General features: G+C 37.3%; 2 long non-coding RNA genes across 2 annotated transcripts in view; one reads left to right on the top strand and one right to left on the bottom strand.

Moving 5' to 3' along the window:
• Positions 1-26,252, bottom strand: part of LOC139123077 (uncharacterized) — a 51,494-nt gene that overhangs the window by 20,120 nt on the left and 5,122 nt on the right. The window lies entirely within an intron of this gene.
• On the top strand, positions 8,160-24,660 carry LOC139123055 (uncharacterized). Its single transcript, XR_011549572.1, has 3 exons — positions 8,160-8,260; positions 19,067-19,196; positions 22,465-24,660. It is a non-coding gene; the product is annotated as an uncharacterized lncRNA (long non-coding RNA).

The raw sequence follows: 26,252 nt of genomic DNA, 5'->3' as shown, positions 1-26,252 counted from the left end.
GGTACACTTTCTTGTAATTATTGTAAGAAAGACGGCCATTTAATGTCAGATTGTTTCAAATTGAAAAGAAAACGTGAAGGTCAAAGTGGTCAAAGTGGATCTAAGCCCACCGGCTTTATTTCTTCATCAACTCAATTAGAGTCTAATAATGTGTGCAACACATTTTCTGAGGTTAAACCCCTCTCATCCCCAATTAATGAGGTCAAGATCAATTCTTCTCAAGATAGCATTATGGGTATTTTCGAACCATTTATTCATGATGGTTTTATATCACTTTCTAGTGATTTTTCTTCCGCTACCCCTGTCAAAATTTTAAGAGATACCGGGGCTTCCCAGTCTCTTTTGTTGGCAGATACCCTGCCGTTTTCTGAAAAGTCATTTTCAGGTTCTAAAGTTCTTATTAAGGGTGTAGATTGCAATGACTTTATTCTGTTCCTCTCCATAATGTCTATTTGTCTTCGGACTTTGTTTCTGGACCTGTGGCTTTAGGTATTAGGCCTTTTTTGCCTTTTGAAGGGATTCACCTTCTTCTTGGAAACGACCTTGCTGGGGACAAGGTCATTACTAATCCACTTGTGACTGATAATCCTAGTTTAGATCAAAATCCAGAGCCAATAGAGGAAGACATTCCCGGCCTTTTCCCATCATGTGCCATTACTCGAGCCATGTCAAAGAAAACTTCTGAGAATCAAAATACTCTCAAAAATAATGTCACAGATGTTGACTTAAATGACACCTTTCTCAGTCAGGTGTTTGACACGGATCATTCCGTTATCCCTCGTGGATTTGAAACTTCCAGTAAAACTTCTGCTGACCAAAGTCAGACATTTTCTAGATCAAATCTCATTGCAGAACAACACAAAGACCCAGATATTTTGTCTTTGTTTGACAGGGTAGATGATGATGAAGGTAAAACTTCAGATAGCTCTGTTTCCTATTATACAAAATCTGGTATTCTCATGCGTAAATGGAGACCTCCAGACGTTTTGGTTGATGACGATTGGGCTATAAAACATCAAATTGTGGTTCCAAAGCCCTATCGTGCTGAAATATTGCGCCTGGCCCATGAAACCCCCTGGGCTGGTCACTTAGGGGTCAGGAAAACTTATCACAAAATTCTCAGTCACTTTTATTGGCCTAATCTCAGGCAGGACGTAGCACATTTCTGTAAAACTTGTCACACATGTCAAATGGTAGGAAAGCCAATCAGACCATTCCAAAGGCCCCTTTACAGCCAATTCCTGCATTTCAAGAACCATTTAGTAGGATTCTAATAGACTGTGTTGGGCCCCTACCAAAAACAAGATCAGGAAATGAGTACATGCTGACAATAATGTGTACATCAACTCGGTTCCCAGAAGCCATACCACTGAGAAATATAAAGACAAAGACTATAGTGAGAGCTTTAGTCAAATTTTTCACTTTATTTGGCCTCCCTAAATGTGTCCAGTCCGATCAAGGCTCCAACTTTATGTCTGGTATTTTTCAACAAGTAATGGATCAGCTAGGCATTAAACAGTATAGGTCATCCGCCTATCATCCAGAAAGTCAGGGTGCTCTTGAGCGATTTCATCAAACTTTGAAAAACATGATTAGGACCTACTGTTTTGACACAGAGAAGCAGTGGGATGAAGGAATTCATTTTCTGCTCTTTGCTGTTAGAGAGTCAATTCAGGAGTCTCTTGGTTTTAGCCCATTTGAGCTTGTATTTGGACATACAGTCCGTGGCCCACTTAAGCTCGTTAAAGAGAAATTCCTATCAGACGATGATGATTGTCTGAATATTTTGCAATATGTGTCAGATTTTCGTACAAAACTCTCTAAAGCATGTGAATTAGCCAGAGAAAATCTTGAGTCATCTCAGCAGTCAATGAAAACCAAATATGATAAAAGCACCTCAAAACGGAAGTTTGAACCAGGTCAAAAAGTTCTTGTTCTACTTCCAATTCCTGGCAAACCACTCCATGCTCGTTACTTGGGCCATACCTAATTGATAAGAAATTGAGTGATTTAAATTACATCAAAAAAAAAAAAAAAAAAAAAAAAAAAAAAAAGAAAAAAAAAAAAAAAAAAAAAAAATAAAACAAAAAAAGAAAAGAAAAAACAAACAAAAAAAAATTAAGTGATTTAAATTACATCATAATAACACCTGACAGGCGAAAACAAAAACAGCTATGTCACATAAATATGCTTAAGCCATATTTGGATAGGATAATCCTACTATAACTCAGCCTGTCAGTACCGTCAGTTCTGGCCATTATGAAGATAGTGATACTGAAACTGACTTGAGTGAAAATACTCTAAACTCAAAGCTGGGCTCGGTCAAGCTTCAGAACTCAGAAATCCTGGAGAAGCTGGAGTCTACAAAGTTGGCACACCTCCAGCCAGAACAACAACAACAGGTGAAAGAACTGCTCCATGAATATAACACCTGTTTCAAGATGTTCCAACGAGGACAAACGTCATCTATCACGACGTTGATGTTGGGGACAGTAAGCCTGTAAAACAACATCCATACAGACTGAATCCAACAAAAGCGAAATATCTCCAGGAAGAAGTCAAATACCTGCTGGACAATGACTTTATTGAACCCAGTAAAAGTAACTGGAGTTCGCCGTGCATACTTGTTCCCAAATCAGATCACAGTTATCGTATGTGCACGGACTTTAGGAAGGTCAACACTTTAACAAAGACAGACACTTTCCCAATCCCGAGGATTGATGACTGCATCGACCGAGTGGGAAAAGCCAAGTATGTGACGAAATTTGACCTACTGAAGGGATTTTGGCAAGTCCCTCTGACGGATCGTGCTCGTGAAATATCCGCCTTTGTTACACCAGACGGATTGTACCAGTACAAGGTGATGCCATTCGGAATGAAGAACTCTCCGGCAACGTTCCAACGGATGATCAACGACGTCATATCCGGGCTAGACGGGTGTGCAGCTTACGTCGACGACGTCGTCCTGTATAGTGACACCTGGGAGGAACACATCAAGCTCATGCGGAAGTTCTTTGAGAGACTGAGCAAAGCAATGTTGACTGTCAACCTTGCCAAATCTGAGTTTGGTTGGGCTAGGGTAACTTACCTCGGACATACTGTAGGACAGGGTGAGGTAAAACCTGTTGATGCCAAAATCAGTGCCATTTCAAGTTTTCCCATACCAAACTGCAAACGACAACTGATGCGCTTTCTCGGTATGGCTGGTTACTACAGAAAATTCTGTCCAAATTTCTCCACAATTACTGAGCCTTTGACTAACTTACTTAAAAAGAAAGTAAAGTTTGTTTGGTCAGAGCAATGCCAACAGGCATTTGATACACTTAAAGCCATACTGCAAAGTGCCCCAGTGTTGTCTGCACCAGATTTCACTTTGCCATTCAATTAGCTGTAGATGCTAGTGATACGGCTGCTGGTGCTGTTTTATTGCAAGAGGATAGTCATGGTATAGATCATCCTGTTTGCTATTTTTCACGCAAATTTAACAAATCTCAGAGAAACTACTCTACAATTGAAAAGAGTGTTTATCTTTGATATTAGCTTTACAGCATTTTGAAGTTTATGTTACTTCTTCAAATCAGCCAATAGTGGTTTATATTGATCACAACCCTCTTGTTTTTCTGCAGAAATTTAAAGGCAAAAATCAGAGATTGCTAAGATGGAGTTTAATGTTACAGGAGTTTAATCTTGACATTAGACATATCAAAGGCAGAGACAATTTAATTGCAGACTGTCTCTCTCGTATTCAGAGTTTATTGTTGTTCACTTTCAAGAAATTTTACTTTAGAGTAAAACAAATTTGAGTACTTAAATCCTTGTTCAAGATTACATTTGTAAAAGAAAGATTTTTCTTTGAAAAATTTTCTTTTTTTGAAGAAGGGGTGTGTTATGTAGGTCATTTCCCCCACACTCATCATGACCTGAGTTCAATTAGTCTAGAACATTCTCAAGGTCACTGCCCTTGATGACCTCACAACCTTGAATTCAATTAGTCATGTTTGGAATGTTCTGGAAAGTTGATTAGTTGTGTAAGGGAGATAATTTTAGAACAGTAATTAGCATGTCAATAAAAGTTCTAGATTGTTCTTATATGCCTTTATAAAAGGGACGTGCACAGCTTCCAGTCAGACTTTTGGGATCGTGTCTCTTGTGTGTTACTAAACTCCAGCAGTAGTCATTCTCAAGACTTTTCAAGACCTTCACTGTCAACGCTGGATTTATACTGTGGACTTTGTGCAGCTTCAAGCCTGCAAGCCAAAGGACTGTTCATTCATCCGACTGACTGTTACAACTCTGAGACTGGAGCTTTGCCGTCCCAGCTGAGATAAGTAGTCTGTACACTTTTAAAGCTTGTACTCTGTCCCTGACTTAGCAATTAGTTTTGTTTTCGTAATAAATTTTGTTTAAACGTAAACTGCTGAGTTCACCCTTTTGTTCGTTTTCTCTGCACGTAACACCATGTATCGTTCAATTATTCATATCAGGTACAGTTAGCCTGAAGGACAATGTCAGTGAGAACGTCCATTATATTTTGATAAGAAAGATAACAAAACATTCCATTGTAACGAAGCTAGGAGATGGAGATATTGTTTTTTAACTTAAACAAATGTAACAACATTTTGTATATTTTATGGCACAATAAGAAGACCAGCTATTTAGTGTTAGAAACGCTGAATGTCAGAATGTAAATTTACGTGTATCCATCTATCATTGCCTAGTCTAGTGTCCGTGAATTTGAGATTGCAATTGAAGGTCTCATTAAAATCTAATGGAATAAGGGTTAAAATGTTAAGAATTAAATTCGATTGTTTAGTCGCTGGTAATGCTAGTACCAGTGTAATCAACTATGCCGGGCTTTGACTTGAATAGCAGTAAATTGTTCGCCCTCATCTCCTCATTGGGCGTGTTGAGGTCAACGGTATGAGTGGGTCAAAGGTTAACCTTGATAATGTCCTGGCAACGGAAGCACGTTTCAACTAAGCTTGTATTCGCATCGAAATCGAAAGATTTAAATTTTGTTCAAACTTTACTAAATTATACTTTGAATCATTCTATTTCAAAGTCAAGAATGAAAACTGGGTATCCCTATACAACTTGTGGACAATGGAAACAAATTACCTTAAATTTACATATTTGAAATTGGCCGCCATCCCTGTATCAACATTATGGGGAAAGTAAGTTCTCTACTTTTAAAAGAAAATATGTATTCTCGACTTCCATAAAAAACAAGTGGTTTAATCCTCTTTCTCCCAAGTGGTATTTATTTCTATGGTTTGTCTATGAAGCCTGGTAGAAAGAGGATTAAAAACTTAAAACACCCTACGAGGGTCAAAATTAGCCCAGAAAGTGAAAGATAAAAGTTTAAGAGTCCGAATATCTTTCGTCGAGTGCGCATCCCACCTTAAATATTACATAATAGAAATCATATTTCCATCAATACTAAATTTCCACTGAATTCAAATTACAGAGATGGAACAGGTGTTACCATGGATGTATTACGAGATAACACGTGGAATTTTCCGTTTGTAAATTGTTGAATATCCTGAAAAACGAGGTATCTGATATAAATGCTCCATGGTGCGATATCTGTCACACTGTGGTGATCAGCAGTCATTCTTCTTTAATGTCCAGTTGCGTAATCACTACATTAAATAACGCAAATCCGGCAATTTAGGCCCATCCTGTCCACGTCAGCAGCGAGAAACCTGTCAATGCCTTACACAATGCAAACGCCCATGAAATGCATTATTGTACTGTTCATTGATTTAAATCCAACCAGATGTGCTACTGCAATAACAGCCAATATAATGATACAGTTAAACATCTGCTAGTAGAACTCCCAAATTTACAAGTGCGTCTTGTTTTACCAATTTCGCTTGGTTCAACGAACTGTCGAGGTAGTGCGCGTCTGGGTACCGAATGAAATCATGAATAGAATTGAGTGCCAATATTTGGTAGCAGAAATAAACCGCCCTAGATGGACCGGTATTTGAAATTGAAGATTGCTGCTAATGGCTCTACACTGTGTCAATTCTACGGGGAAATTAGTTTTCCGTTATTTAAAAAAAAAACACAAGACTGTAAAAGCTTTTATTTCACCATAAGGTTTAAAATAAATCTACGCAAGCTGTATATCAGTAAGCTAGTGTTAACATTTGAGAGTCCGAATATCTGACCCCGAGGCGATAACAGCAACCGCGATTCAATTCGCATAGCGTAGATTGGAATGACGCAATCAAAGAAATGATAGCTGCAAGAGTTGATGTAACACAATAAAGGGGCGTTGTATTCGCAGGCAATCATCGAGACGTTACAGTTGGCTGGGCTTCATTTCCATACAGCAACCACTACGTTGATAACATCGTATCTCAAAGGTACAAAATACTATGGACACTAAACGAGTGTCTGTAGGCAGGACAGATAGGGCAAATGTAATTTCTTTTTTACATTTCAAACACTCTGTAAATTAGACTGTTCTACTTCGGTTATGGCAAATCGTAGCAACATTTCTAATTACATCAGAAGAATGCTTTCAGGGAAACAAACTTTCAAAATACGATGATGCCTAGAAACACAACTGATTGAATTGAAGATATTAGATTGGATTGATTTCTCGAGATTTCTCGGAAGCAATCGGAGTGCATTACGCGGTCACGTGATTTGCACCAGGTACTAGGTGCACTAAGCTGTATAAAAATAATCACGTGACATGATTAAATGTCATTGAAACCATATACTTGGTAAATTCAGCTGTATATGTGTGTGGTTTAGACCAGATTAAAAATACCCACGGATATTTATTGCTTAGCAACAGAAGTGGTGAGTGAATTATTTTACTAATCGTACAGATAATATTTTTCAATACATAATGCGTTTTGTTAGCGGAGAGAAACAGGCAACAAGTATCGTTTTTCAATGAATCTACTGATTTCAGCCATTTATAGTGTAAAAAGTATACTGACAAATTTGTAAAGTGAATTGAGTGATTTTCCATAGAAATCATCAAGGGGACTGCCTTGCACTCAAAAATAGAAATACCATGGTTCAAATACTACAGTTGTCTGACATTAGTAAGCTCAATTTGACTCACAGCTAGGATCCATGGTTGCTTTGAGTAGATTGTGCAAAATGTCGCTAACGATGAAAACTGTACAGAAGTGCCCGATTCGCGGCTATTTGAGCGAATCTTTTTGAAAAAAAAATAGCAAAAGTATGAGCGGCTATTCTTTGGAAAAATGTATTTTGTCTTGAACAAAAGTGTGACTGTCATAAATATGTCTTTATGTGATTACACGTTGTCCGATCAAGATGCAATTGATGGGGATATGCGAACATTAACTGTGGGACATTTATGAAATGGTCAGCAAAACAGTTGTTGTCTTTATTCTGCTGTACAGCAAGTCTTGCCCCATTCTTAATTGAATATTTGAGTATTTGACGTCTTTCATCGGTCGTGACGTGAACAAATTCTATAAACTGATACTGCCGGTGCATAAATTTGTATCAGTCTTTGAACTCAGGTAAAAAGAAACAAAAAAACAACAACGGCCTTAGATTCAAGTATATCATGACAACAATGGGTTCTATTGAACAGTATGATGGGCAAAGGTTGTTATAGTGACAAGTCAATATTGTCTAAATACGGTTTATGAAATTTACAGTGGCATTCGATCGATGTTTGCAATTACATTTTTTTTGACGAATACATGAAGTAAATTAGTAATAAGTCCCCCCCCTTGTTATTGGCGAAGCGCACAAAGGCACGGAACTTGATTAGTTTACTAGTATATGACAAGATATATGTATTTTTTCAAGTTTCATTTAGCAGGTCAATTTCTTTGAGCTAACGAAGCAGTTGGTATAGAATTAACCATACGGCACTAGACAAAGTACTTTCCAATCGAATTGTCACATCAGCCCGCCGGAGACAGAAAAGGTGTCGCTTGTATGACTAAACAAACAAATTAAGAAGATAAAATTCATAATTAATGAACAATTTAAACATAGTTGTACAAGTATCGTTATCCTAATTGTCATGTTCATCTGTTTTCAAAGTAAATTCAACACAAATAGACGTGTTATGTAAAGTTCCCGTGAGATGACCCATAATAAACCTTCAGTTCGGAGGGGGTACCGATAATAGATGGAACACTGGGTAACGCGTCTGTGTTATTACTACATACCATGCCGTGTCGTGGCGTAGCATTACATTCTAACTATACACGTACTGTCCATGATCATGCTGTTTCTACCTTAAAAGGTTAGTATTTGTTTTATTTTAAAAGTGTACAGATATCTTCAGAATCAGCCAGAGATTATTTTTAAACGGTATTTGTAAAGTACATGTATGTCGCGCCAAGAGCTTGTAATATGTGGTCATATTATGTGGTCATCGTGGCCTTTCATTCAACGTTTGTGTGTAGTCCAGTATCGGATGACTGTGCACTACCAGTATAATGCAATGTTATGTAGTCCATACACCTAAATAGCGATTCAACGGTTTATTTGAAATGTTTTGCAGATTATCATTACAGTACTGAAGAAAATAAGCTATCGGCAATTTTCTAGAGTTGAATGCAATAAAGGTCGGGTATTTTTGAAGCATCTTCACAAGCTAAGGTTCGCTGTCGGGATCTGTACAGCAAACTGCACGTAGAACTGTAAAAATTTGTCAATGACGTGTGTTAGAACGCTATTTTGGATACTATTGATGGTCAAGGCCATGATGTACATGCTTTCATTCCTGGGAATATTAATTTTTGAAAACACTGTACGGCGTCAAGCTTTAAATAGAGGCCATGAGTACCGTACGTTACAAGTACATGCTTGCGTTGCGTTTTCCCCATTAAACATTGTCTGCCTGTTGTGATGTTCCGTTTTGCATCGTAAGCGTGTTGCGACTGACTGCAAAGTAAGTATGGCTTGATTAAGCTGATGCACGTACTCCTTGGACAACGCTCTAGTTATTAGTTATAATAGAGATATTGAAGATGACCTGTTTTGCGAATGAGGACATCCCAAGTACCGTAAGAGGATTATGTGTTTTTTGTTGTTTGTACAATTTTATAGTCAGTTCGACCTCGCAGTTTTCGCTGTTTCAGAAGTGGAACGGGATTAATTTTGTGTTCAAATTTTCATGGGTTCGTAACTCATTCTTGAGCTTAGACCACGACTGTTCATCGGGTACCAATTATTACACGCCGCTTAAGGAGACAGAAGGTTGGACAATAAGTTTCTGATGTGTGGCTTGTCGCGACTTATTTTGAAGCTCTTGGAATAAAAAAAAAAATTCTTTCCGTGAAAATGAAAAAAACGTTTACCGACTAAATTAACACAGGAATAACGGCAATATTGAATGTAATATATCGGTAATTTAAAGGCAGTTTGTTTCTTAACCCTTTCATCACCATGGTTTGTCCCAAATCCATTGTTTTCTATGGTAAAGTTGGACCTGTATACAGGGAGCTGGGGGTGAAAGGGTTAAATACCAAAATTTGCAAGTCGAACCTCCGTTTTTAAGTTGATTTTGAAATAGAATGGTTGAAAGTTTCCTTGGGTAAAGTTTAAGTAAAAGTTTACGTCTTTCAGATCTGGGGTGCATACTACCTTAAAGTCGCCCCATGAATAATTAGCTGTTATGAAACGATATGAACGATATTTTAATGAACGGTATTCCAAATTGCGACTACGTTGAATAGCTATGAAGTGACAATATTGCAAAATTAACACGCTAAAAGGCAGACCTTTGACATATGACCATCTTATTCCGCTTTGTGAATGTCAAGTCGACAGAATGGTTCAACTGAAAAACCACAATTGACAGGATGATCACCGTTACGAATGTTTCCTATTGTACATTGTTGTCCGAAGGCCCGCACTTTTAATAAAACATTTTGACTCGAGTAAGCATACGTGTTTTAATCAATATCAGTGGTGAATAACGATGAAGTTCGATATCGCGGTGCAGACGATCTTTTTATTTGAGTTATCATCTTATTGAGTTGGTTTTACAACGCCTAAAAACATTGAGTCGTATATATAGATGATTGATTGATTGATTGATTGATTGATTGATTGATTGATTGGTTGGTCAATTGATTGATTGATTGAGTCATCAGCAAACCGATCGATAGTTTGCGATCCATCTGTTGGCTTCACGTACGTAAAATATTGGAAATTCCCTAGTGCAAGCTTTGTCTGCAGACAGCACAATCTGGCCTACAGCATTTGTACAATGAAGTACATAGCGCAGTGTTCTCGGGCCATGTTATAGTACGCAGCACTATATTGAGATATCAATGTTCTGGGCCTCGGAGCTAGTCTACTGAGTAATTATGAGATATCCATGTTGTAAATCTAGGATCTAGTCTGCAGTACTATATTGAGTTATGCATGTTCTGGGCCTAGGAGGTAGTCTACGGAGTAAATTATTAGATATCCATGTTCTAAATCTAGGATCTAGTCTACAGTACTACATTGAGTTATGCATGTTCTGGGTCTAGGAGTCTACGGTTTTATTGTGAGCTAGCCTTATTCTAGGTCTCATAGGCATTTGTTTGTCGCTTTTAGCTGTCGATTGCACCCTAACACAGACTGCTTTTATTTTTAATAACGATCAGTCTATCATCCGTGGAGTGGTAGAAAATGTTCGTCAGAGCTGCGTAATAACATTTAAATTAATTATACGAAATTGACATTTTGATATTCTCTTAAACCTTCTATTTGTGATTGGAGTACTCTGAGATAATCCTCGGCTGCCTTTCTAGATATTTACATAGGCTACCCTAAGTCTTCAGGAATTGACAAATCCTTTAAAAAGTCTTTTAAGTAGCATCATTCAAGACGCGAAATTTCATAACGTAAGATACAGACACAAAGACGGTATCGTGAAGTGAGTGTTCATCTTCGGGTAAGCCACCCTACTTTCATCAATCAATTTCTCAGTTTGTAAGCCAATCCAAAAAGTGCTATTTTATATTGATAGATGAGTTCCTTATTTATTCTACGAAATCTTGACACGTGTATGTTGGCTTTGTCATTTCGTATTCTTTAGTCTTTCAGTATATGGAGTTGAACCGAAGTAGATATGGGGCTTGGTTTAGTTTTTCAAGTCAATGCAAAGATACACATCATGTTGTCGGTGATATTTAGAGTGTTTTTTATCTCCTTTGATGGTCAATTTGACTTGCTCCAAGTTCAAAGTCAATACCTATGCTTTGTTACCTTTGTCGTAAGTGATGATGTTATTTTTCATTCGTACAATATTGATTCTTCGACATTTTAGCTTGTTACAGAATGTTGGTCTTGAGTACGCCATAATGCAACATTGCTTTCCGTGATCAAACGATGTGCAAACACAGTTATCATTTCATGTTGCAGTCTTAGATAAAACATGAGTTGTTTCATCATCGAAGGATTTTTTCATAATCCACCTGCTTTCTTGTCGTCATTTTCCAATTACAATTGTAATACACGTTGAATTAATAATAATTGGAGTGAATGCATCTCGCTCGCTCTCTCTCTCTCTCTCTCTCTCTCTCTCTCTCTCTCTCTCTCTCTCGCTGTTTTTGCAAATGCATTAATGCATTACAACTGTACTAAAAACTTCGAAAATATGTCTAAAACCGATCGATATGGCGACACCCTATAATTGTGTTTGTTGTTCTGAAATCAATTTCCCTGTTGTGATACATTCATCTTATGCTAACGTAATTATATATGCTCACGGTCATCTGTTCGCATCGCTTTAAGATCAGCGTGGTTTTTTCCCCTCTTTTAGTGTTTTGACATACTTCTGACCATAGTTTTCCCAAACAAACAAACAGCTGACAAACAACGAAACTTAATCATTCCTTAACATGATAGCTTCAATACCAATGAAACGATACACTATGACAATGCATGGAGTGTCTTGCAGTCATTAAAAGTTTATGGTTTCTTGTTTTTGTACTCCCAGACAGATTTGGGACGAAAAGAAAAGAGATTAAAATTCATGTAATCATCGTATCACTTTTGCAAAATGTCAAGAAGCTCAAAAAATATCTGAATTTTTTGCCAACGTTAATAGAAATAAACACCCCTGAATTACACAAATGTCGTAAAACGATCTTCTAAAGCCATCAATCTTCAACCTGAATCCTTTTAACTTGCACAACTCCTACAAAATCTAATCAACGTTAAGACGAATGAATCCTTAGTTGTTGGGGATGAACATCATCACGTGATAGACATCTTACACGCTAAAGCTTATCAACACTCAATCAATTCAGCATTCGATCTAAATTACATCGAAATGTGCGGGTCCTGACAGATGTTGTCTCCAATAATGGAGGTCAATGTTTCCACGTGTTGAATTCTACTCATCGAGTCAGCAATGATTCCACTCTCTGTTTTCTTTTTCTACAATCCTGTACTTCTTTTAATTTTTATATTAGTTACTGATTCTGTCCCTTCCACTTGTTCAAACCTACTAAATTGTCTGCAATGACACCGCTATTTGGTTTTTCTACAATTCTGTATCGCTTTTCAATATTAGATTCTTTACAGATTCTGCCTTCCTTTGAACATGCAATTCAGGCGAAACGTTTTCTCTGTGACACTTTTAAATTGGGTCATTTAAATACCAACTATCAATATGAGACCTCAAAATTATTCGCGGATTACGCGAAATCAAGGTTGATAGAAATATGGTTTCTTGTCGCGACCTGGCGATTCACGACCTTCCCCGATTCTGTTCAGTTGCGTTCGGAATGCGCGTTATATCTTTTGTACTCTTTGAGGGAGTCTAAAAGCAATCGACAGTACTGTCCTGACATAAAGGAAAGAAGCTGAATCTGACGACGAATGTTGATGTATAACTGGAACTTATTTATTGAATACATAACCATGACTAACGGCGCAGTCAACGATAATTTAATCTGCCTGTGTGTCAGTCGGACCAAGTTAGTTTGTCCTCTGTTGAGTCTTGGTCACTCCACAGAGGAGTGACCGTGGTCCAAGTTCTCTTTAGTTTAACCTTGGTCCAAGTTCTCCTAGTCACTGACTCCACTAGAGAGTGACCGTGGTCCAAGTTCTCCTTAGTTTAACCTTGGTCCAAGTTCTCCTAGTCACTCCGAGAGTGACCGTGGTCTAAGTTCTCCTCCTTCCTCTGAGTTTGTGTGTCCATTTGTATAGTATCTTGGCTATGTCGGATGCCGACGCCATAAAGAATCCTTTGATTTACCGACATTAGAAAAGATTACAAAAGTAGAAATTATCACTTGCCCGTGCGTGGCTTGCTACAATTCTTTTGTTTCAAACCCTCGCCATGAATAAATTAAAATGATGACAACGGCTCAATATCACGATTGGTAGAAAACACAATAGAACATGGGGGTAGTACGCAGAATACGTCCATGAGAAAAATAAGTTACTGGGTAATTCTTGTAAATGTGTAAATGAGTGAGATCATGTCGTCGATACTGTGCTGGTATTTCGTGGCGCCAGCATTGTTAGAGTCCAAACAAAGAAACGTTGCAGCTTGATCACTCGCGTCCGAGAACGCTAATGTATTGTGAGCGTGGAATATTAACATTTTGTGCGCCAATTTGGAAGATTATGACAGTACCGTGGATGAAAACGACAATTCTCCGCGCTGTGTTAAATTTATCTCCGCGCTGTGTAAAAAGCTCCACGCTGTATAAAATTTATTTCCGCGCTGTGTACATGTTAAATTTGTCTCCACGCTGAGTAAAAAGACACAGCGCGGAGCTTTTACACAGCGCGGAGATTTGTCGTTTTCGTCCACGGTATGACTGTCACAGTGCCACGTAGTCCGCTCACTGGTATCCGGACGCGTTGTAATTATCTCCGATTACACGAGTGTCAGTGACGTATGTTCGATGTTAAGAACTCGAAATTCACAGTGCAATCAAAATGCAAATACCCACAGGAAACGGTAATTTTTTATTGATTTCACGATCGCGAAATACGAGTGTAATTACGAAGTCAAATATTGACCTATTGCATAAAATGATATATGAGCAAAAGATGTTAGAAAAGGAACACGCCACTCAAACTTTCACTCAGGCGTAAGATCATACTGTGAGTAGATCTGGTTTTACACGACTATTAGTTTCAGGACGCTATTGTTACAATGGTGCCTCTGGGCTCTACCAATTGACCAACTCTGTGTTAATTGCGTAAGAATAAATTTGGGTGAAATGTGCAGATAATACAGCTGTGACTTGGTGAACAATAATGATTTCATGCAATTTTGATGTCTTATTAAAGTTGATTGTCTTTGCGTCTGACTCTGCAGGTTTTTATAATTCGATAATTTCATGTAATGAATAAGAACCGTACGATAAACGGTCGGAGGAATTGCGAATGACGATAAATTTGTGGGAGTGAGTGGTTTATCTTCCATCGTCCGGTACGCATGGCTTGGTTAGGTCGGCGCAGCATAGTCTCCCTATCTTCGAGTTAACTTTGATAAAAGAACCGTTGTTTCCATAAAACGCAGAGTTCATTAACAAAAAGAATAGAGACGATATGTTTTCATGAAACGGAAAATGAAAAGATTACACCTGCTCATTAATTTTGAGCGATAAAAGCTACTAGAATATGTTATATCCTTTAATCCAATCCGCAGTAGCTATTTGAAATGCAAATAACTAGTACATTGACGATTTCAAGAATTCATTCTCTACTCTGTGAATGTGTTAATCAGGCAATTTAAACACATCAATCGTGGGTTAGGCGACATTTTTTATGTAAAAATAGGTATTTTAATTATATTTTCCGTTGATGATATAAAAGACGAGGACAATGGTCTATTGTGATATAAATTAGATCTTATCTTTTATATCAATAACATACGATATATTGAGGAACATTTTTGACGTGTCGAAGGCAAGTATATGTCATCTTTCACATGTAAATTGAAATGACATTATCTAAACTGTGGTAAAATCGTGATGCTATTCAACATTATCTTACATTGATTCACACGAAAAGCGCCCTCAGATAAGCACTTATTTCTACCACAGGTATAATATGGCTACGTGTTCTGCAAGTGACCTTCCGTTGCGTCTGAAAAATGAAATCACTGGAAAAGAGTGATGTTCTCTCTATTGTAATTTCTACCGTTTGATGTCGACGATGTTCCCTTTTTTCAATTGCATTATATATTTTTATTTTCATCTTAAATATGGTTCGGATATTATTGCGATTTTTTTATTTCTCCCCCTCCCCAAATTATATCTTATTTAAGTTGGTTTCCTTTTTTCTATCTGCTTAATCTCGAAAAACAGAAATTTTATATTATTATAATTATATTGAAATCTATCCGTAAATCTATCCGTAAATTATCCCGCGGTGTATATATATATATATATATATATATATATATATATATATATATATATATATATATATATATATATATATATATATATATATATATATATATATATATATTATATATATATATATATATATATTGTACTTTGTGAATTCATAACCACGGTGTAATTACAGTGTTGATTGCCTTCACTGGTCGTGTCATTGTAATTTCAGGTGAACATGAAGATGGCATCTTAAAATTAACATCATTCTTTCTTGGTGGAGAAAGTTGAAGCCTTTAAGTTATGAAATAAACATAATTATGAAAGTAACACACGAAAAGGGGATTGTGCGCTTAGTAGCTCGCCTAAATATAACGACCCCCCCCCCCCCCCCGATCAACCAACATCCTCAAGAATCGCTTTGCAACACAAGCCAACAAAACCGAACGCTCCCTTCCTCTCTCCCAATAATTGAGACTCGGACTTCATTACTGGAAATATCAGTGAAATGCGGCTGCTTGGATCAAATTCCAAATGATGCAACGTACGTCGAGGTTGAAAGGCTGTAATAGAGCAGTCTGTTCTCAAGAAAGACTGTTTGGAGCAACGATCTCTAGCGGATTTTCCCTGAATGTCTCAGTGTGGGAGACTGTATGTTCCCAACCTAAATTCCCTAATTGTGAACAAATATTGATTGAGAATATTAAAGTTTTCAATTCCTTGCATTCTGAAGTGATGTACAATAACAGCAAAAATCTAAAATAAATAGCGAATATTTTCCTACTATCGATTTTTTTTGCTCACTGATGACGATGAATCTAACACACAGTGTAACCGGTGAAGGTTTTACCAAGCCTCGTTCTGGATTACAGACAAAACATCAATCACAATATTTCCGTTACTGTCAAAACCACGCGCGTGCAACATTCCTCTAATGATGCATATCAGGAACTGGGACATCCGATACTAAAAGGACGCATATGGATTTGAAATATCATTAATAGCATTCGCGGTCATTGAACTAAAAGGTCTCAGACAGATCGCTGCACGAGTGACATGTTCTGTGATTTGTTTGAAGACTTCGAATTATCACAAAACAGAGCAGCCTTGTATCGTACTATAATATGTTCAAATTTAACTGACATACGTTTTCGGAAACTCTTTCAAAACCATATGTCAACGTTTGTTCGGAATGGTCTCTTTGTCTTTGAAATAATGGTTAGCGATGAAATTTTGTGATGAGAATAAAAATTCTGTCAATTAGATCTCAAAGTTTTATCTTCAGTATTGGACGATGGCGAACTCAAGCACATTTCGACTTTTTGTGTGAACTGACACTACTTTGTGGTTGAAAAATTAGTTTAAAATGAAACTGTGAATAAAAACGATGTCAATAAAACCTCAAAGGGATCACTTGTGTTTCATCTACAATATTACCAAATTACCAAATTACCAAATTGTTTGTGAACGGATTCGCAATCGCTATTGATGGCAATGACTTTGAACCAAAACATGATGGTAAAAGAGTAACATCGAGAAACGAAAACCACTGACGTCTATGTTGCATATAAGTCTTTTTTAACAAAAAATCGACCCATCCTCTTCTGGAACACTGATCACTGAGTTCAAGTCAAAACTGTTTTACGAATAGCCAGATGTTCATTCGGATTAATAGAGACTTGGTACTTCCTGGCTTGGATAGTTGATCACGTGATAGTCGTCACCAGGGTATACATCTTCGATAATTAATCATTCAAATTTTATTAACGTCGACGAGCGAGGAAAATAATGTACAAACCTTGGGTGTAGAAAGACTGTGCCAATTTTTACAACAGTTTACGTAATTTTTTCTATCAGAATACTTCCACATTTAAGCTTATACTTGAATCCTAGAAAACGTGATGAACATGAAAAGTTTTACTTCAAAATACAATGCTGAACTTTTTCCACTGTATTAGCAAGATCAAACATAATTTCCGCTCTATAGCTTCCAAATTTACCAAATGCTCTAAATTATACATTTTTATTTTCACACAGACACGATTTAATGTCAGGGCCTTTACGGGAAAAATAATGAAGCCTTGGAATTTTAGACATTTACAGGGGTAATTGCTGAAAATACTGACAAATATTTCCATTATTTTATTTGTTCCGGGAAACGTGTATTTTTTCTCTTTCTTCATCATGAAGTACTCTAAAATACTCAGGATCAACCGTGCAGTATTGTGTACATTGTGAGATATTATTATGAATTAATGAATTCTGGTCGGCACATATGGTTCTCTATTCAACGATAACAATGAATTGAACGCACAGAGGTTGAATTTGACAAGTGGAACAGGCAATGATTTCGGCGCCATTTTAATTTAGAACAAGAGAGTGTTTTTCACAAATTGAACAAAATTATGGGATACGAGTCAAATGTAATAGCTTATATAGTTTTAATTGAGACAGAACATTAATAAATCGAATGCCCGACCTGCACAGTGCACTGGCTTTCATTCAATTATCGATGCTCACAAGTTATTTGAAAATTAAATGCGTTTAATATGTCACTTGTTTACTCTGACAACAAAATTCATTTGTTTCTGACAATTAACCTTTCTCAGCCACGTTACGGATATAGGGTTGGTGTTTAAGGCAGATGGATGCATGCATGGATAGAGGTGGATATGGGTGGATTAATATACTGCTTTTTAGAGAAAATTGCTAGAATAGACGTGCTGATGAATAGTCCTTGGCTTATTTGACCATTTGAGCGCCAAAGTCATTTTTGTCGCTTTTGTAAAACATACCCTAGTCAGTTTTTTCAGGGCTTTTTTTCTCACAATTTGGATAAAAAACTGTAGCCGATGAAAAGTGATGTCTATTTGGTCCAAAAATTATCAAAAAGATTACAGAAGAATTCATGAAAATTTGCGAAATGTTGCAAAACAAATTGGTGGGAAAATTACAGCACTCAGAGGGTTAATATAAATAATGATGTCAAATTTTGAAATTTTGTGGTCAGAATAAAAATGCTGTAGATCTCAAAGCAGAATCTTTCTGCGTTTTTTTTCCTCAAATTATTTACAATATGTCATTGCAACCTCATATCTTGTTAATTATCATTTGCTAATTTACCACTTAATCTGTCGAGTTGTCCTATAAACCTGTGCTTATTAAAAATTAATGTACTAAATTACTAATCTGCTTATACCATTAGCAAGTCAAGTTGAGAAAGTCAATTCTAGCTTGACCTACCTGCCCCTATTTCTAGTCACCTATCCGTATGTTCGGTGTGATTTTTATCAACTTTATTTTGCTCAGTGTCCGTAGATTAGCAAATTATTAGGACTTAAAGGTATACTGTCACCTGTTCCAATTTTGCCACAGTTACCATGGAAAGAGAAAATCTAACCAATCACAGATTTTAAGAGGGTGGCAGCATTTTAAAAGTAGCGCCCTCACATGGGCATTTTGAATATCAAGGAACGCCCCTTTGACCATATATGGGCATATTTAGATACAGGTGACTGTATACCTTTAACTGGAGGAGCTGGATAGCCATATGTTGTATTAGCAAACTGATAAGCTGAAACAGACTATGTAATATTCACTGCACAGAAATACTTTTAAAATGATAGTTTGTAGGACGCACTCGTAAAAAGGTGAAAAATGATGCATGTACGGAATTACTTCTGTAACGTTTGACCACCCCTCCCTTACTAAATACATCGCTGATTATCATTTCTCCACAGCAGCTGTTGCGTGTTGTAGAAAAGGGTATTCATCGGCCGGTTTACAAAACTACGTCATTTCCGTTCTCCGATTGTACAGCTTACGTCACATTCGATCATTCATCTCGACAGGGTCTGTCTTAGGGAAAAAGTAAGCTCATTTTTATCCTTTCACGGAATCCATTTTACCGTATTCTCTCGAACTTTAAAATCTTTGAAATTTTAAATTGTTTTGTATTTCAGATTTACCCCATAGCTTTGCATAGTATTTGCACTGACTATTTGATAACCTTGTAATTATTTTGCTTTTTGCGATTTTTAAAATCAGGAACTCGCTGTGTATCAGTCTCTCTAAAATAACTAAGGCCGTATCGGGTGTGCAGATGCTTGTTTGTGTGTTCAGGGGAGGGAGGGAGAGAGAAAGAGAGAGAGAGAGAGAGAGAGAGAGAGAGAGAGAGAGAGAGGGGGGGGGAGAGGGAGAGGGAGAGGGGGGAGGTAGACAGAGATAGACCGACAGGCAGACTGAAGGATAACGCTTGTACCGTCAACGCATTTTACAAATTAATGCTTACAATTTGATAGCGCATTAAAAGTGAAGATTGCCATCAAATGTATATTTGCTCATAGACAGTAGAATCGACATCAATTCGTGGTCCAGGCACCAACATTAAATCAAGGCAAACTATATCATAAGGCCATGTTCAATAATGATTTGTTGATAATTGACAATTACCGGATGCAAAGCAGATGGTCTCCTTGACAACAAATCTTAATGATACTGATTACGTAAAAGTTCATGAAATGTGCTTTTAAATTCAGTTTTTATGCCATGTGGTTTTACGTCATGGATGCACACACACGGACACACACAGACACACAGACACACACACACACACAAAACACACACACACATATATATATATATATATATATATATATATATATATATATATATATATATATATATATATATATATATATATATATATATATAATATATATGAGAACACATCAAGTATGTTTGGTACCTATTACTCGAGTTTCACGCATACACGCGATCGTCAGATAGGTAGATAACTAAAATAAATAAATCTACCTATCTGACGATCGCGTGTATGCGTGAAACTCGAGCAATAGGTAGCAAACATACTTTGATGTGTTCTCATATTTATTGTAATATTGCTCTGCATCCTGCATCGAGCACTTTACCCCTCTGAGAAGATACAAACAAGTTTAGGTATATATATATATATATATAATATATATATATATATATATATATATTATATATATATATATATATATATATATATATATATATATATATATATATATATATATATAAGGGTCGGAGGTCATAAGGGTAATCTAATTTTAGCCGTGTACACCAGTAAATGTTTGTGTTTCGGTTGATAACTTTAGATGTAACATAATAATAACAGTTTCATAAATCATTGCGTTTATATTATACAACAACAAACACACGGTTCGTAGCCTGATAACAATAATAATTAACGTGACATTGCTCATAACACAGCGTATCGTATTTGCACAAAAAGACCCTCTTTTGAAAAGGCTCATTCAATTTTCAATAATTTGTTAACCCAGGATTAAATTATTTATTGGGTATATCACCTTTCAGCATATAACAAGCAGTCGTAAGTTGGATGAGAAAGAAGTGTAAGATTACGTTATGTAACCACCCGGTTTTTTGCTGAGATATCTAATTTCATAAAGTAATATAAAGATTTTAACTTGAATTATTACCACAATTGAGATTTTCTACCCCAAATGTGTGCCCCTTCATCTTCGAGTAAACTATTACTACCTTAAGATTCTCTCTGCTTTTTTGGAAATATACTGTATGAAGGGGGTTTCATGCCATTTTGATGAGAAATATTGCTTTGAAAAAAGTGTTAGTGAAGTGCAACTCTAGCTCACATCACAGAACGCATTTGTTTTCAACTTCGATATATGAGTTATCAGCTTCTATGATTGGCGGTTGGCACTTCAAGTCACGACAACAACAGAAAAGCGTTATGCTTTTGTGGAGTGATCTTACACGAACTATCAAAAGTTAAAGTTCGCTGTCGACTCATTGTCTATGATTCATTTATTGTGCTCCGAAATAGAGATCTGTCGTTTAAAGAACGGACAGTTCTCCAAAAAAAATGTCACAGAATCTTTAGCCTTATTAAATCGTTTAAATCAACGTTTATTAAAATCTCTCTCGTTTGATTAGTATTAATTTATGCAGATTTCATTAGTGATTATTGCTGCCATTTAAACAATTCATAATAAAGTTTCTCAATCATTGTGGACTATTAATGTTCATAGCATCTTGCAGTGTAAATTTTATGTCCCTATTATAATTGTATGGAACCTAAGAAAACAGTCTACTTGGCTCTTTACGGGGCAAATCTGGTAGTATTTCTGTGGTTCTTAAAATTTAGCAGAAAATCTCTTCAAATTGATAAAAATATCAAAATAAGTATTTGCTATTCCAAAACTTATGATTGTTTGGAGATGAAAGTCTCACGCCATCATGCAGCCGTGCCGACAGCGATTTTGTTTATCATGTATCAACAGGCGTCTATGTATCAACAGGCGTTTCCTCATACGTTCGCAATGAAAATGTATTAATTCACCATAGGATCCAGCCAACAACTATAATTAGGTTCACCATTTTGACTAAAAGCATGAATGGCAAAATCCAAGCCAGAGGAAAATACTCATAGAAGTACACATTGTTACTGTTTTCAGACATAATCGCTTACAGTTATGAAATCTAGATTGTCTGTCAGTTTCGTCTGAAGTTAGCAAGTTAGGTCACTTCATTTTCGCGATGATCAAAACTTGCCTCTGAGTACGTGATGACCTTGAGACAGCATGTTTGTTTGTAAACAGGAAAACTTGACCTTACGCATCTGATGACCTAGCTGTGATATGAATAGCTAAGTTCGAAAATGTCATTTCAAATAGATGCTTCAGAGAATGTGAAACTCTCCTCATACTAAATAAAATCGATATCTGTTGTGAGATATTTGTTGAAACTGTTATTTGTCCTATAATTAGACGTTCATTTGCCAGTAATTAAAAAACTTGGCTGCATTTCTCATTACAGTACAGAAGAATAATTATTCTCGCGTATATCGATCGCACTTTTGAACCGTGAACCCCACGTACAATGATAATAACAAATCGATTAAATTTCCTGTTTCTTCACCAATTTAAATTGATTTTACTGTCTGTATGTTTTTTTATCTGGGTGAACCCGTCACAGCAAACAAAGGACCTGACAACGCTTTGTGTTGATTGATTGAACATTCAGGCGAGTTAAAAGAGAATCAAGAACATCAGTATATTTTTCTTTCATGGTGGTAATTCTGTCACTTTGCTTTCTCTAATTAATTTTTCAGATTTGAAGATGACAGAGACGGGCAATGCGTCTTTCAATGACTCAGTCAGCCAAGATGGTGACTTCACAACGACAGCACCGAACGCTTTGAAAATCTTCATCATATTTCTGGTCACAGTGGTGACGGTTTTTGGAAATATTGTCAATATTGCTGTCATTTCAAACACCAAATCAATCGGTTTGAATACTCGTATATTCATGGGATTCCTCGCCATAGCGGATCTCGGTGTCGGAATAATGACGTCACTGGCCATATATCCATCGATTACTGTCTCCTGGCCATACGGGAGGGTTATCTGTACGATAAGTGGGTTTGTCTGGAATTTATGCTGTTGTCTCTCTATACACACCATATTATTTGTCACCGTTGAACGATATCTGGCTGTTACGCTTCCGTTACGATATCCTAACATCATAACAGCTCAGAGATGCGTCCTGATTTTGATATCCGTAACCATGGTGGCTGTTGGCTTTCTCGGCTATTCCATCTACAAGTCATCCTCCTTCTACTCGTTCGATGAAGCTGCGTTGCTCTGCCTACCACACTGGGGGATACCAAGTTATCTTGTTTATAATCTTGTTGGATTCGCTTTGTATTTTTGCATACCATCGATGTTGATATTTTTCATGTACTTTCGTATCGCGGCCATTTCTAGAAAACATTCGAGGCAGATCAAGGAGACATCTGTGGTCCCTATGAGCAGCAGCGTGACGCAGGATGGAACATCGAACTCATTGGAAAGTGCAAACGAGGACTGCCGATGTTTTTGCAACATGAAAGCTACCGCTACACTTTTCGTCGTTGCTGGCGCCTTTCACGTGTTCTGGATGCCCTACGGCGTATCTGATTTGTACGGTTCATTCACAGGCTCGACTTATTCTCCAACTTTCGTCTTTGTGCGCACTTGGTTAGCAACGTCGAATAGTTTTTGTAACTTTATCATTTACACTCTACTGAACGGTCACTTCCGCAGATCTCTAACACGGATGTTCAGACGATTCACACGCAGATGCCGACGGTCAGTAGGGCCATAGAGGTGTCTGGACTTCTTCAGCCAAATAAAAAATTTCAACTTGTTTCTTATCCTTGGTATGTAACAAAATTATGCGATGATTCGATTTTATCAGACATTTCCCGCAATAACGTTGTTTACCCAAACGATCATTTCATGGGTAGGCCTATATGGAGAAATTCAGTTTTACACATAGAGTCTACTTGACTCTTATTACTTCTGATACAATATTTTGCAGTGAATCATTTCCTTTGTGTGTTAGACGTCTACGCTATGATTAAGATGGTTTTGAACACACCAAACCAGCAAAGCAAAAAGACTTGACGCACAAGTTTCGAAGTGATGCACACTCACAAGAAAAAAATCCACATTTTTGTCATATCTGTCAAATGTACAAGTGTAAGAGTGACATTTTCTCTGTAAACAGATATCAACATTTTTTCAGACGTTCAAGTACAATAAAGCGTGGCCGTTGCCCTTGTAAGAGTAACTAATATCTGGCATGGTCACTCCCTATGCTGGTTTTGTAATTGCGATTGCATCCTGGAGATGCATTTGATTGGTCATGTCACACCAATGACCGAAACTATTCGAAGCCAACCCATCGTCAAGTCGGCACAAAGAGTAGATTAGGATTTCAAAGGGGATGAGGCGTGATTGCATGTGTGTAAATGAGAAAGTGACTATTTGTGCGTGTAATATTGTTTACTTGATCCTCAGACAAATTGAAATTCATCAATGTCTCCGGTAGCATGGAAGAAAAGTTGTTTTTTGGGATTTATAACTGCTCATTCCTGCCTTCAAATGAGACAGTTACTCATCGCCATGGAGTACGTCCAAAAGTATCTACCCTTACGTCACTCAACTTGAATGAATCGTGACATTGTAGGCATTGTAGGGTGAAATTAACAAACACAGTTATTCTCCCCTACTTCATTCTCAAAGAAAAATACCCAAACTGTCAAATTAGAAGCAACAACTCTTACAATTTCAGTCTAGCACCTACTATGATGAAGTGTGGTGGACGCATCACTTTTGCCAAAATAATAAAAATCAGGAAACAATTTTTAATTAGTCTTCATTCACACAATTGCTTATGTTATGCACCCACGTTTAAAGTTACAACTTTCTATTTCATGTACTTAAAGTTGCTTTATTTTATTAAATAACTTTTTTTCTGAACAAAACAAGATGGTGTGATCTTACTTATTTCTTGGATATGTTTGTAGTGATCGTTGCGCAGTGCGAAAGTTTGGTGCAAGTTTGACGAGTTAATGACTACTTGTAACGTTGGTTTATCAGACAAATCACTACCAATTACATTACTTTACTGTCATAAGCAAAGCAGAGACGATCATGAGCACTTGACCTTGATAAGAGAGAATGGAAAAATGAGCATCGAAGCATTTCTAGCCTGATCAAGTACGTCATCGTTCCAGAAATGAAATCCCTCGTCCTTTTGCAGTGCTCTCGTCACACCTTTCTCTGATTTATTCGTAAACACAGGGAAACAAAACATGTTTTGAGTGTCCATGGCGACCTGATTTATCAAAATCCGTTCTTTCACATGGAGATAGCGGTAAACCGCTCAGTACCGAATACTTAATCTGTCATTTGCGCCATTCAATGTTTTCTATTGTAAATAAAGCATACTGCTCCCGAATAGCCACAGACGGATAATTCTTGCCAAGTAGTGTGAAATTACATTTCTATTACAATTGAAAAATTGATGGTTTGGCTTCAAATGTTATTAACATATTGCTTGAACTCTATGATTGACACATAGTATATTGTTCAGTAAGAAACATGGCATATGTATGTAGCGTTTTTCAAATTGAAATCAGCCCTGAAAGTTTGTCACTGAATGCTGCTTATAAACACATGCTGCCGTGTTCGAACCGTGGCGACCTTCTATTGTTTCACTTCTACTAGCCTGTCTTTGGTTTCATAAACTTTTCAGTTCGGCTGTGCAACCCTTCTTTTGACGACACTGCAATTCACGTCCTTTTTTCGTAATCAATCGATACCGCTACTAGGGTGACCAAGCCCGATAAGCCCCTGCGGCATTGATTTCGTGAATAGATTCGTAAGTTAACACCTGATCTTTTGTACCAAATGATCACGTGACCAACACTGATCTCCTCGTCTTTCTATTACATTGCTGGGTGCACGTCAGTGTAGCTGGGTTGTAGGCTGGCGGTCGCAGGACTGTATCTGAACGGCGTTGTGTGAAATCGCCGAGGGAAAGAACTAACGCCCGAGATTGGTGTTCTTGAATGCTGTACGTGAGCGGAAGATTTCACAAAAACTGAAGATTTGAAAGAAGTTGTGTCGAGTTGCGAAGCTTAACACATCGATGGTCTTGTCGAATTGTTAAGCTGACGGCAAACATTAATGGTGATCTAGAAATAGCCGCTAGCTGAATTGACTGTGGACTTGTTGCATTCCTGAAGAAGCACTCGGCTAAACTCAAGATGCCAAACTCAGGGTACAAATCCATGATCAACAGAAGCTACAAGGGACAATCATCAAGACCACAAACTTCTTTCCCACATTATTCCGCACCTAGCAGAGTGATTTCACCGTCCCCAGGACTGCAGGTCCCACCAAACCAAACGGGCATTGGTTGCCTCTCAAAGACATGGGACGTCCTACGCAGCCGCAGGCAGTACACGCAACGTCTCGAGGATAATAAACGGAAAAGCACGGCGGTGAGCTTCCCACCCTTGGGACAGAAGACAGGAACACCTGTACTGCTGCCACAACAACCACCGGC

Source organism: Ptychodera flava, chromosome 2, assembly GCF_041260155.1.
Source record: "Ptychodera flava strain L36383 chromosome 2, AS_Pfla_20210202, whole genome shotgun sequence".
Classification (NCBI taxonomy): domain Eukaryota; kingdom Metazoa; phylum Hemichordata; class Enteropneusta; family Ptychoderidae; genus Ptychodera; species Ptychodera flava.
This window is presented reverse-complemented; position numbering and strand designations above follow the sequence as displayed.